The following is an 11445-nucleotide window of genomic DNA, read 5'->3' on the forward strand; positions in this document are numbered from 1 at the left end:
CTCAGCAAGATGGTAGGAGGGGCACAGTCATAACAAAATCACACCCCATACTCACTGAGAAACACACAAACTGGGAAAAAAAATCACACCACAGATATTCTCCCATAGGAGTGAGAGTTCTGAGCTGCCCCACATGAGAATCCCCAGCCTGGGGTCTGGAAAAAGAGGTGGAGCTCCCAGGGAACATGGCTAAGAAGGCCAGCAGGGCTTGACTGTAGGAATTCCACAAGACTGGAACATCAGAAACTCCACCCTTGGAGGTCACGCACAAAGTCTGTGCACTATGACACACAGAAAAGAGCAGTGACCTCATAAAAGAGAGAGCCAGATCTACCTGCTAGTACTGGAGGGGATCCTGCAGAGGCAGTGTGTGGCTCTAGCTCGCTGGTGGGACAAGGACAGTGGTGGTGCTAGCTCTGGGTAGTACTCACTGCTGTGAGCCTCCTGGAGGCTGCCATTTCCTTGCCAGGACCTGATGCCACCCAACAGCCTATGGGCTTCCGTACTAGGACAACTCAAGCCAAGCAGCTCACAGGGCATGAACGCTGCCCCACCCACCAACAAGTGGGCTGCTTTGTCTCCCTGAGCATACATCTGTCTGCTAAACACATGTCTTAACATGACTCTGCTCATCAGGAGGACAAGATCCCCCTCCATCCACCAGCGGGCAGGCTTCAGTCATTCCCACCAGGAAGCCTGCACAAGCCTCTTAAACAGCCTCATCCACCAGAGGGCAGACTTTGAAGCAAGAAAATCTATACAACCCAGCAGCCTGCAGAATAGAGACTGCAATCACAGAAAGGTAAACAAAATATGACAGCAGAGAAATATATTACAGATGAAGGATCAAGATATAACCCCAGAAGAAAAACTAACTGAAATGGAAATAGGCAATCCACTAGAAAAAGAATTCAGAGTAATAACAGTGAAGATGATCCAAGATCTCAGAAAATGAATACAGGCATAGATCCAGAACATAAAACATATCTTAACAAATATCTAGAAGAACTAAAGCAAACAGAGATGAATACAAAAGAATACAAAAACCAAAATTAAAGATACGTTAGAAGGAATCAATAGCAGAATAACTGAGGCAGAAAAACAGATAAGTGGCCTGGAAGATAGAATGGTGGAAATCACTACTGCAGAACATAATGAAGAAAAAAGAACAAAAAGTAATGAAGACAGCCTAAGAGACCTCAGGGACAACAATAAACACAGCAACATTCATATTATAAGGGTCCCAGAAGAACAGAAAGAGATAGGACCTGAGAAAATATTTAGGAGATAATTGTTGAAAACTTCCCTAACCTAGGAAAGGAAACAGTAACCCAGCTCCAGGAAGCACAGAGAGTCTCAGGTAGGATAAACACAGAAAGGGACATACCAAGAGAATAGTAATCAAATTAGCAAAAGAGACACAGAGGTATAAAACAGACTTTTGGACTCTGTGGGAGAGGGAAAGGGTGGGATGATTTGGGAGAATGGCATTGAAACATGTATACTATCACGTCAGAAATGAATAGCCAGTCTAGGTTCGATACAGGATATAGGATGCTTGGGGCTGGTGCACTGGGATGACCCAGAGAGATGATATGCAGAGGGAAGTGGGGGGGGGGTGGGGGTTCAGGATTGGGAACTCAAGTACACCTGTGGTGGATTTATGTCAATGTATGGCAAAACCAATACAGTATTGTAAAGTAAAAAAAAAAAAAATTAAATTAAATATTTTTTTAAAAGAAAAAAAAACAAAGAAAAATATTAAAAGCAAGAGCAAAAATAAAAACAAAACATATAAGGGAATTCCCATAAGGTTTGCTGTTGATGTTCAGTCACTAAGTCGTGTCCAGCTCTACAACCCCATGAACAAAAGCACACCAGGCTCTTCTGTCCTCTGCTATCTTCTTGAGTTTACTCAAATTCCTGTCCACTGAACCAGTGACGCTATCTAAACATCTTATCCCCTGCCATCCCCTTCTTCTATTGCCTTCAATCTTGCCTACATCAGGGGCTTTTCCAATGTGTAGGCTCTTCACATCAGGTGGCCAAAGTATTGGAGCTTCAGCTTCAGCATCAGTCCTTTCAATAAATATTCAGGATTGATTTCCTTTAGGATTGACTGGTTTGATATCCTTGCAGTCCAAGGGATTCTCAAGAGTCTTCTCCAGCACCAGAATTCAAAAGCATCAATTCTTTGGTGCTCAGCCTCCTTTATGGTCCATTTCTCACATCCATACATGACTATTGGAAAAATCATAGCTTTGACTACATGGACATTTGTTGAACAAACTGATGTTTCTGCTTTTTAATATGCTGTCTAGTTTTGTCCTAGCTTTCCTTCCAAGGAGCAAGTGTCTTTTAATTTCATTACTACAGTCACCATCCATAGTGATTTTGGATCCCAAGAAAATAAAATCTCTCACTGTTTCCACTTTTTCCCCTAGTATTCGTCATAAAGTTGTGGGACTGGATGCCATGATCTTCATTTTTTAGTGTTAAGTTTCAAATCAGCTTTTTCATTATCCTCTTTAACCCTCAACAAAAGTCTCTTTAATTCCTCTTCACTTTCTGCATTAGAGTGATATCACCTGCATATCTGAAGTTGTTGATATTTCTCCAGGCAATCTTGCTTCCAGCTTGTGATTCATCTAGCCCAGCATTTCACATGATATACTCTGCATAGAAGTTAAATAAGCAAGGTGACAACATATAGCTTGTCATATTTCTCTCCCAATTTTGAGCCAGTCAGTTGTTCCACATCTGGTTCTAACTACTGATTCTTGACCTGCATACAGGTTTCTCAGGAAGGTAAGATAGTCTGTATTCCCATCTGTTTAATAATTTTCCACAGTTTGTTCTGATCCACATAGTCAAAGGCTTTAGTATAGTCAATGAAGCAGAAATAGATGTTTTTATGGAACTCCTTTGATTCCTTCATGATTCAATGAATGTGAATGTTGGCAACTTGATTTCTTGTTCCTCTGCCTCTTTGAAACCCAGTTTGTACTTTTGGAAATTCTTGATTCACGTACGTATGAAGCCTAGCTTGAAGAATTCTGAGCATAACCTTGCTAGCATGTGAAATGAGTGCAACTGCATAGTAGTTTGAGCATTCTTTGGCATTGCCCTTCTCCAGGATTGGAATGAAAGCTGACCTTTTCCAGTGCTGTAGCCACTACTGAGTTTTCCAAATTTGCTGACATATTGAACATAGCACTTTAGCAGCATCAACTATTAGGATTTTAAATAGCTCAAATGGAATTCCATTATCTCCACTGACTTTGTGCATAGTAGTGTTTCCTAAGGCCCACTTGACTTCACACTCCAGGATATCCAGCTGTAGGAGAGTGACCACACCATCATGGTTAACCAGGTCATTAAGAACTTTTTGTATAGTTCTCCTGTGTATTCTTGCCACCTCTTCTTAATCTCTTCTGTTCTGTTCGGTCCTTATGGTTTCTGTATTTTATTGTGCTCATCCTTGTATGAAATGTGCCCTTGAGTCTTCCCATTCTATTGTTTTCCTCTATTTCTTTGCATTGTTCATTGAAGAAGCCTTCTTATCCCTCCTTGCTATTCTCTGGAACTCTGCATTCAGTTGAGTATATCCTTCCCTTTCCCCCTTGCCTTTTGCTTCCCTTCTTTCCTCAGCTATTTGTAAAGCCTCCTCAGACAACCATTTTGCATTCTTGCATTTCTTTTCTTTAGGATGGTTTTGGTCCCTGCCTCCTGCACTATGTTATGAACTTGTATCCAAAGCTCTTCAAGCACTCTGTCTACCAGATCTAATTTTTTGAATCTATTCATCACATCCACTTGATTTAGGTCACACCTGAATGGTCTAGTGGTTATCCTTTCTTTCTTCAATTTAAGACTGAATTTTTTAAACTTTATTATTTTTAATTGAAGGATAATTATTTTACAGTGTTTGTTTCTGCCAAACATCAACATGAATCAGCCATAGGTGTACAAATGTCCCCTCTGTCTTGAACCTTCCTCCCACCTCGCTCCCCACCCCACCCCTCTAGGTTGTTACAGAGCCCCAGTTTGAGTTTCCTCAGTCATACAGCAAATTCCCATTAGCTATCTATTTTACATATGGTAATGTGTGTTTCCATGTTATTCTCTCCATATATCCCACCCTGTCCTACCTCCCTGCTATAATGGCCATAAGTTTGTTCTCTATGTCTGTGTCTCCACTGCTGTTCTACAGATAATTTCATTAGAACCACCTTTCTAGATTCCATATATATGCATTAGTATAATATTTGTTTTTCTCTTTCTGACTGACTTCATTCTGTATAATAGGCTCTAGGTTCATCTACCTCATTAGAACTGACTCAAATATACAAGCAGCTCATACAAGTCAATACCATAAAAACAAGCAACCCAATTAAAGGGCGGGAAAAAGACCTAAACAAACATTTCTGCAAAGAAGACATACAGGTGGCTAACAAACACATGAAAGATTCTCAACATTGCTTATTATTACAGAAATGCAAATCAAAGCTACAATGACATATCACCTCACACTGGTCAGAATGACCATCATCAAAAGTCTACAAACAATAAATATTCGGGAGAGTGTGGAGAGAAAGGAACACTCCTACACTGCTGGTGGGAATGTAAATTGCTGCAGGCACTATACAGAATAGTATGAAAGTTTTCTAAAAAAATAAAACTACCTTATGATCCAGTAATCCTGCTCCTGGGCATATATCAGAGGAAAACCTAGATTCAAAAGGATAAATGCACTCCAATGTTCATAGCAGTGCTGTTTACAATAGAGAAGACACAGAAGCAACCTAAATGTCCATTGACAGATAGATGGATAAGATGAGCATATATACACAGTGGAATGTTACTCAGCCATTAAAAAGAATGAAATAATGCCATTTTCAGTAACATGGATGGATCTAGATAGAGACTGTCATACTAAATGAAGTAGGTCAGGCAAAGAAACAAATATATAATATAAAAACTGGAACATGGATTGGTTCAAAATTTGGAAAGGAGTACATCAAGGCTGTACACTGTCACTCTGCTTATTTAACTTATATGCAGAGTACATCATAAGAAATGCTTAGCTGGATGAAGCACAAGCTGGAATCAAGGTTGCCGGGAACTATATCAGTAGCCTCAGATATGCAGATGACACCACCCTTATGGCAGAAAGCGAAAAGGAACTAAAGGGCCTCTTGATGAAGGTGAAAAAGGAGTGTGAAAAAGCTGGCTTAAAACTCAACATTCAGAAAACTTTAAGATCATGGCATCTCGTCCCACCATGGCAAATAGATGGGGAAACAATGGAAGTGAAAGACTTTATTTTCTTGGGCTCCAAAATCACTGCAGCCATGAAATTAAAAGACTCTTGCCTCTTGGAAGAAAAGCTATGATAAACCTAGGCAGCATATTAAAAAGCAGAGATGTTACATCGCTGACAAAGTCCATACAGTCAAAGCTATGGTTTCCAGTAGTTGTGTATAGATGTGAGAGTTGGACCATAAAGAAAGCTGAGCACTGAAGAATTGATGCTTTAGAACTGTGGTGTTGGAGAAGATTCTTGAGAATCCCTTGGACTGCAAGATCAAACCAGTCAATCCTAAAGGAAATCAACCTGAATATTCATTGGAAGGACTGATGCTGGAACTGAAGCTCCAATACTTTGGCCACCTGATGCAAAGAGCTGACTCATTGGAAAAGACGCTGATATTGGGAAAAATTGAAGGCAGATGGAGAAGGGGAGGATAGAGGACAAGATGATTAGATGGCATCACCAATTCAATGGACATGAGTTTGAGCAAACTCCAGGAGATGGTGAAAGACAGGACAGCCTGGCATGCTGCAGTCCGTGGAGTTGGAAGGAGTTAGACATGACTAAGTAACAGCAAAAACAAAACAAAAACAACAACAAAACCATACGCAAAAAATGTGTCAGTACAAATGAATTGACTTGCAAAATAGAAATAGACTTAGAGAACAAACATGGTTATCAGAGAGAAGGTTTGGGGGAGAGATAGATTGGGAGTTTGGGATTGACATGTACACACTATTATATTTAAAATAGAAATCCAACAAGGACCTACTTTATAGCACAGTGAACTCTTATCATTCTATAATAATGTAAGTGGGAAAAAAATTGGAAAAAGAATAAACACATGTGTGTGTATAACTGAATCACTTTGTTGCACACCTAAAACTAACACATTGTTAATTAATTATACTTCACTAATCCCACTGCTGGGCATACACACTGAGGAAACCAGAATTGAAAGAGACACATGTACCCCAGTGTTCATCGCAGCACTGTTTATAATAGCCAGGCCATGGAAGCAACCTAGATGTCTATCAGCAGATGAATGGATAAGAAAGCTGTGGTACATATACACAATGCAGTATTACTCAGCCATTAAAAAGAATACATTTGAATCAGTTGTAATGAGATGGATGAAACTGGAGCCGATTATACAGAGTGAAGTAAGCCAGAAAGAAAAACACCAATACAGTATACTAACACATATATATGGAATTTAGAATGATGGCAATGATGACCCTGTATGCAAGACAGCAAAAGAGATACAGATATGTAGAGCGAACTTTTGGACTCAGACGGAGAGGGAGAGAGTGGGATGATTTGGGAGAATGGCATTGAAACATGTATACTATTGTAAGAAATGAATCGTCAGTCTATGTCTGATGCAGGATACAGCATGCTTGGGGCTGGTGCACGGGGATGACCCAGAGAGATGTTATGGGGAGAGAGGTGGGAGGGGGGTTCATATTTGGGAACGCATGTACACCCGTGGTGGATTCATGTCAATGTATGGCAAAACCAATACAGTATTGTAAAGTAAAATAAAGTAAAAATAAAAATTAAAAAATTTTTTTTTAAGTTTTACGGACTAAAGAAAAATATTATTTAAAAAAAGAAAAATTTGTCAACCTTTGTCACCCATGGCTGAGTCATGTCAATGTATGGCAAAAACCACCACAATATTGTAACTATCCTCCAATTATAATAAATAAATTAATATTTTTAAAAAGGAAGGAGATTTTGTCACACATAACAACATGGATGACCTTTGAGGACATTTTGCTAAGTGAAATCCAGTCGCAAAAAGATCAATACTGTATGAATTTATGAGACCTCTAGAGTAGTTAAACTCATAGAAAGTAGAATAATGGTGGCCAGGAGCTGGGAGGAGGGGGAAATGAAGAGTTGTTGTTCAATGGGTATAGAGTTTTAGTTTTGCAAGTTGAGAAACTTCTAGAAATTCATTGCACAATATGATATAGGTAATACTAACTGTATGCTTAAAAATGGTTGAGATGATAATTTTAACGGGGATTTTTGTTAATCACAACTTACATTTTTTTTAAAGACAACGTATTATATGATCCATACATGAAATGTCCAGAATAAGGAAATCCAAAGAGACAAACACCCTCTGTCTCTTTGGATTTCCTTATTCTGGACATTTAAAGACATTACTCCTTGGAAAAAAAGTTATGACCAACCTAGATAGTATATTCAAAAGCAGAGACATTACTTTGCCGACTAAGGTCCATCTAGTTCAAGGCTATGGTTTTTCCTGTGGTCATGTATGGATGTGAGAGTTGGACTGTGAAGAAGGCTGAGCACCGAAGAATTGATGCTTTTGAACTGTGATGTTGGAGAAGACTCTTGCGAGTCCCTTGGACTGCAAGGAGATCCAACCAGTCCATTCTGAAGGAGATCAGCCCTGGGATTTCTTTGGAAGGAATGATGCTAAAGATGAAACTCCAGTACTTTGGCCACCTCATGTGAAGAGTTGACTCATTGGAAAAGACTCTGATGCTGGGAGGGATTGGGGGCCGGAGGAGAAGGGGACGACAGAGGATGAGATGGCTGGATGGCATCACTGACTCGATGGATGTGAGTCTGAGTGAACTCCGGGAGATGGTGATGGACAGGGAGGCCTGGCGTGCTGCGATTCATGGGGTCGCAAAGAGTCGGACATGGCTGAGTGACTGAACTGAACTGAAAGAGACAGAAAGTAGATTAGTTGTTCCTAGGACTCAGGAGTGGGGTAGGCATTTGGAGAAACCGCTAAAGACTATGGTGTTCTGGAGAGTGGGAAGGAAAGAAAATGTAGAATTAGACTATGGTGACAGTTGCACAATTCTAAGATGAATTATGTAGTTTGTCCATTATATCTCAATAAAGTTGTTTAAAAAGGGTAGGGTGTCATAGTGAGATCAGGAAATGGGTGCCATTGGAATGAGGAGGAGATGGGTAGAGGGCAGCTGTGAAGAGAGAGAAGAGCTAGGCGTAATATGATAAGAGCCAGAGAAAGTGGACTATATTAAAAGTGATGTTCACAAATTTTGCTTTTCACGTGTGGTATAATCTAATGTTCACCTATAAAAACTTCAGTGAAATCTACATTATTTGCATATGCTTTAGGAATTGCGTCTGCATGTGTGTTTTGGATGTAACGACTGCTGACTGTGACCTCAAGGAGACCCAGTGATCCTCGTACCTCCCCCCGACTTAATACAGCATTTGGCTTGTTGTAGGTACTCAATACTGTTAGTTAATTTGAAGAATGAATAAGTGAATGAGTGAAAAAATGAAGTCTCTTAAATTCTCTGTGTTGTTCAGAGTCTGCTTGGAGGACAGCAGGCTTCCTCTAGCAAGATTAGAACAGAGAATTTGTAGCCTCCCCTGTGCAATGGTACTTTCCTTGCCTGTTTTTCCCAAATTATCTTCTGCTGATTTCCAACAAAGGACTGATGTTACCTTTCTCAGGAGCCCGGCCTTCTACTGGGAAGGAAATATCTCTTCATCAAGCACCTGCCTGTGCTAAACACCTTGCCAGATGTGTCACCTATTTCTCTCATTTAATACTCACAACAATAAACTACACAAAATGAAAACTACTAGGATCTCAATTTAGCGTAAGTGATTTCCCCAAGGTCACACGTGTGTAAGTGGGATATCCAGACATGAACCCGGATCTCTGCTCCAGAGATTTCCCCACCCCTTTAATTTAATGAAAACCTCACATCCTCCAAGGTTCAACGTATTAAAGTCTTTAACTGCAGAATTCGAGATCCTGCTGGGTGATGGTAGTGCAGAGAGACTCTTTGTGGCAGTCTTTCTCCTACATGGACCACATCCCATCATGAGTTTCACAGTGGAGACCAGCAGAAGTACTAAGAGCATTCTTTGAATCTGAAAAGTGGGTAGAAGAAAAGATCTGACCTTTGAAGAGGACAGGTCTAGTCAGGCTCTGGGGGAAGGAGCTGAGAGGGAGAGCATGACTTCAGGTCTTAGCTACATCCTGACACGCCCAACCTCCACCAGCATAAGCTCACTGCCAAGGAGAGGATGTGACTGACAATGGTGGTGGAAGCTGACCACACCCAGACAGGGCCAGTAATGAGGGAGAGTGCCTCATGGCACCTCCCTGGGCCTGGAACCTGGGATTTGGACTCCCTCGGTTGATGCACAGGAAGTCCCCTTTTCCCCCTCCCTTCAAATCCCCCAGGCTCACTCCTACACCTTGAGAAGCCCTACCCCTTCCACCCACATGCACATGAGCCATTGTGAAAGAACATTCCGTCACCTGCACGTTTACGCATGTAACAAACTTGCACTCATCTGCCCACCTGGGCGCTCACACACAGAGATGGCTACTGTTTTAGGCATGGATCATAACTGCAAATAACAAACATCAACTCAGACCCCTGGAAGAAAAGTAAAAGTCTGATGGAGCTTGAACATGAAAAGTCTGATGGCACCTGACAGACAATGCCTCGTTGGCAGAAGTCCCTGCTTGTGAGGGGAATGCCACTGTAACACGCTTGGGTTAGGCTGGGACCTGAGAAAGAGGAGGAGGGTAGAGAGAGAAGCAGAAGGCTGGGGTAGAGGGCAGCACCAAGTAGACTTCTCCATGTCGTCCCCGAGAGAGAGGAGGTCTGGGTGTTTCTGTGAAGAACCTCAAATCCCACTGTAATTCTCCACTAGATAGGAGAACATCATTCAAGCAGGTGGGGACAGTCCTCCAGCAGAACTTTCTCAGCTGCTGCCCCTCACACACACCCACGTGGACACACCCACTTTGAGGCTTTCACATGACGTACTGCAAGCCACACTGAGACTCCATTTCCAACGGGAGCGCGTGGGTTCAAAGAAAGATCGAGAGCAGTGGATTAGAAGCATAACCCCCAATTCCTAGCCATTTTCTGAAAGATTTGGAACATGTTTCTCCCCGGTGTCTCTCAGCTCTCAGGTTTGTTTTGCCTCCAGGGTTTACTCTGATAGCCCTTTTTCCAAGACCTTAACTTGCTCCTAGTCCCCACTACTCTTAATTCCTGCTGGGGGCCCTCCTGAAGTTGGTAACCGCAGCAAGCTCCATTCAGAGCAAACCTGCTCCCGTGGATCATGCTCAGAGAAGATGCTGGGCAGTTCCTGAAAATAGTAAACACAGACCTACCGTTTGGCCAGCAGTTTTATTCCTGGAGTTATACCCAAGGAAAATGAAAACACATCCTCACAGAAACTTGTACCCAGATGTTCAGAGCAGCGTTAGTCAGCATTGCCAAAGGAGGGAAACGAGCCAACATCCGTAAGCCAATGAGCACATCAGGAAACAAGGTGTGTCCAAACGCTGGAGAACTACTCAGAAACAGAAAGGAACGGCGCTGAGGCAAGCTACAAAATAGATACATCCTGAAAACATTATCTAAGTGGAAGAAGCCCGTCAGTCACAAAAGACAGTACATTGCAGGATTCCATTTATGTGAAGTACTCAGAACTTTCATGCATTGGGGAAGGAAACGGCAATCCACTCCAGTGTTCTTGCCTGGAGAATCCCAGGAACGGGGGAGCCTGGTGGGGTCACATAGAGTCGGACACAGCTACAGCAACTTAGCAGCAGCAGAACTGGCAAATCCAGGGAGACAGATAGAGAAATCAATGCCAGGAACTGGGGAGAGAAGAGAGAAGTAGTTCATTTGGGAAAGTTGAAAATTAGAGGGTGATGACAATTGCACGACTTTGTGACTATACTAGAAATACTGACTTGTGCAATTTAAAAAGTCAGTATGGATGTGGATTGCGTCTCAGTGAAACTCAGTAAACTCAATGCTACATATGCACACACAGAATAATACATATAAATACATAGACATGTGTGTGTCTCTGTTGGGATCATAGACATTACAAGGCCTTTGGTCTTCTCCCACATAGATTTACTTTATTTACTCCATATATTTAATTTTAGTTAATAATATATTTCTCCAATAAATGAAATATTTATTTCACTTTTTGGAAAAATATATGGAAAATAAATATATGGAGTAAATAAATACGATGTGGAATAGACAATACCTTCAAAGCACAAATTTGTAACGTCAGTAACTGAGGAATATAACTAAATGAAATTACTCTACTAGTGC

This window comes from Ovis canadensis, chromosome 2 (assembly GCF_042477335.2).
Source record: "Ovis canadensis isolate MfBH-ARS-UI-01 breed Bighorn chromosome 2, ARS-UI_OviCan_v2, whole genome shotgun sequence".
Classification (NCBI taxonomy): domain Eukaryota; kingdom Metazoa; phylum Chordata; class Mammalia; order Artiodactyla; family Bovidae; genus Ovis; species Ovis canadensis.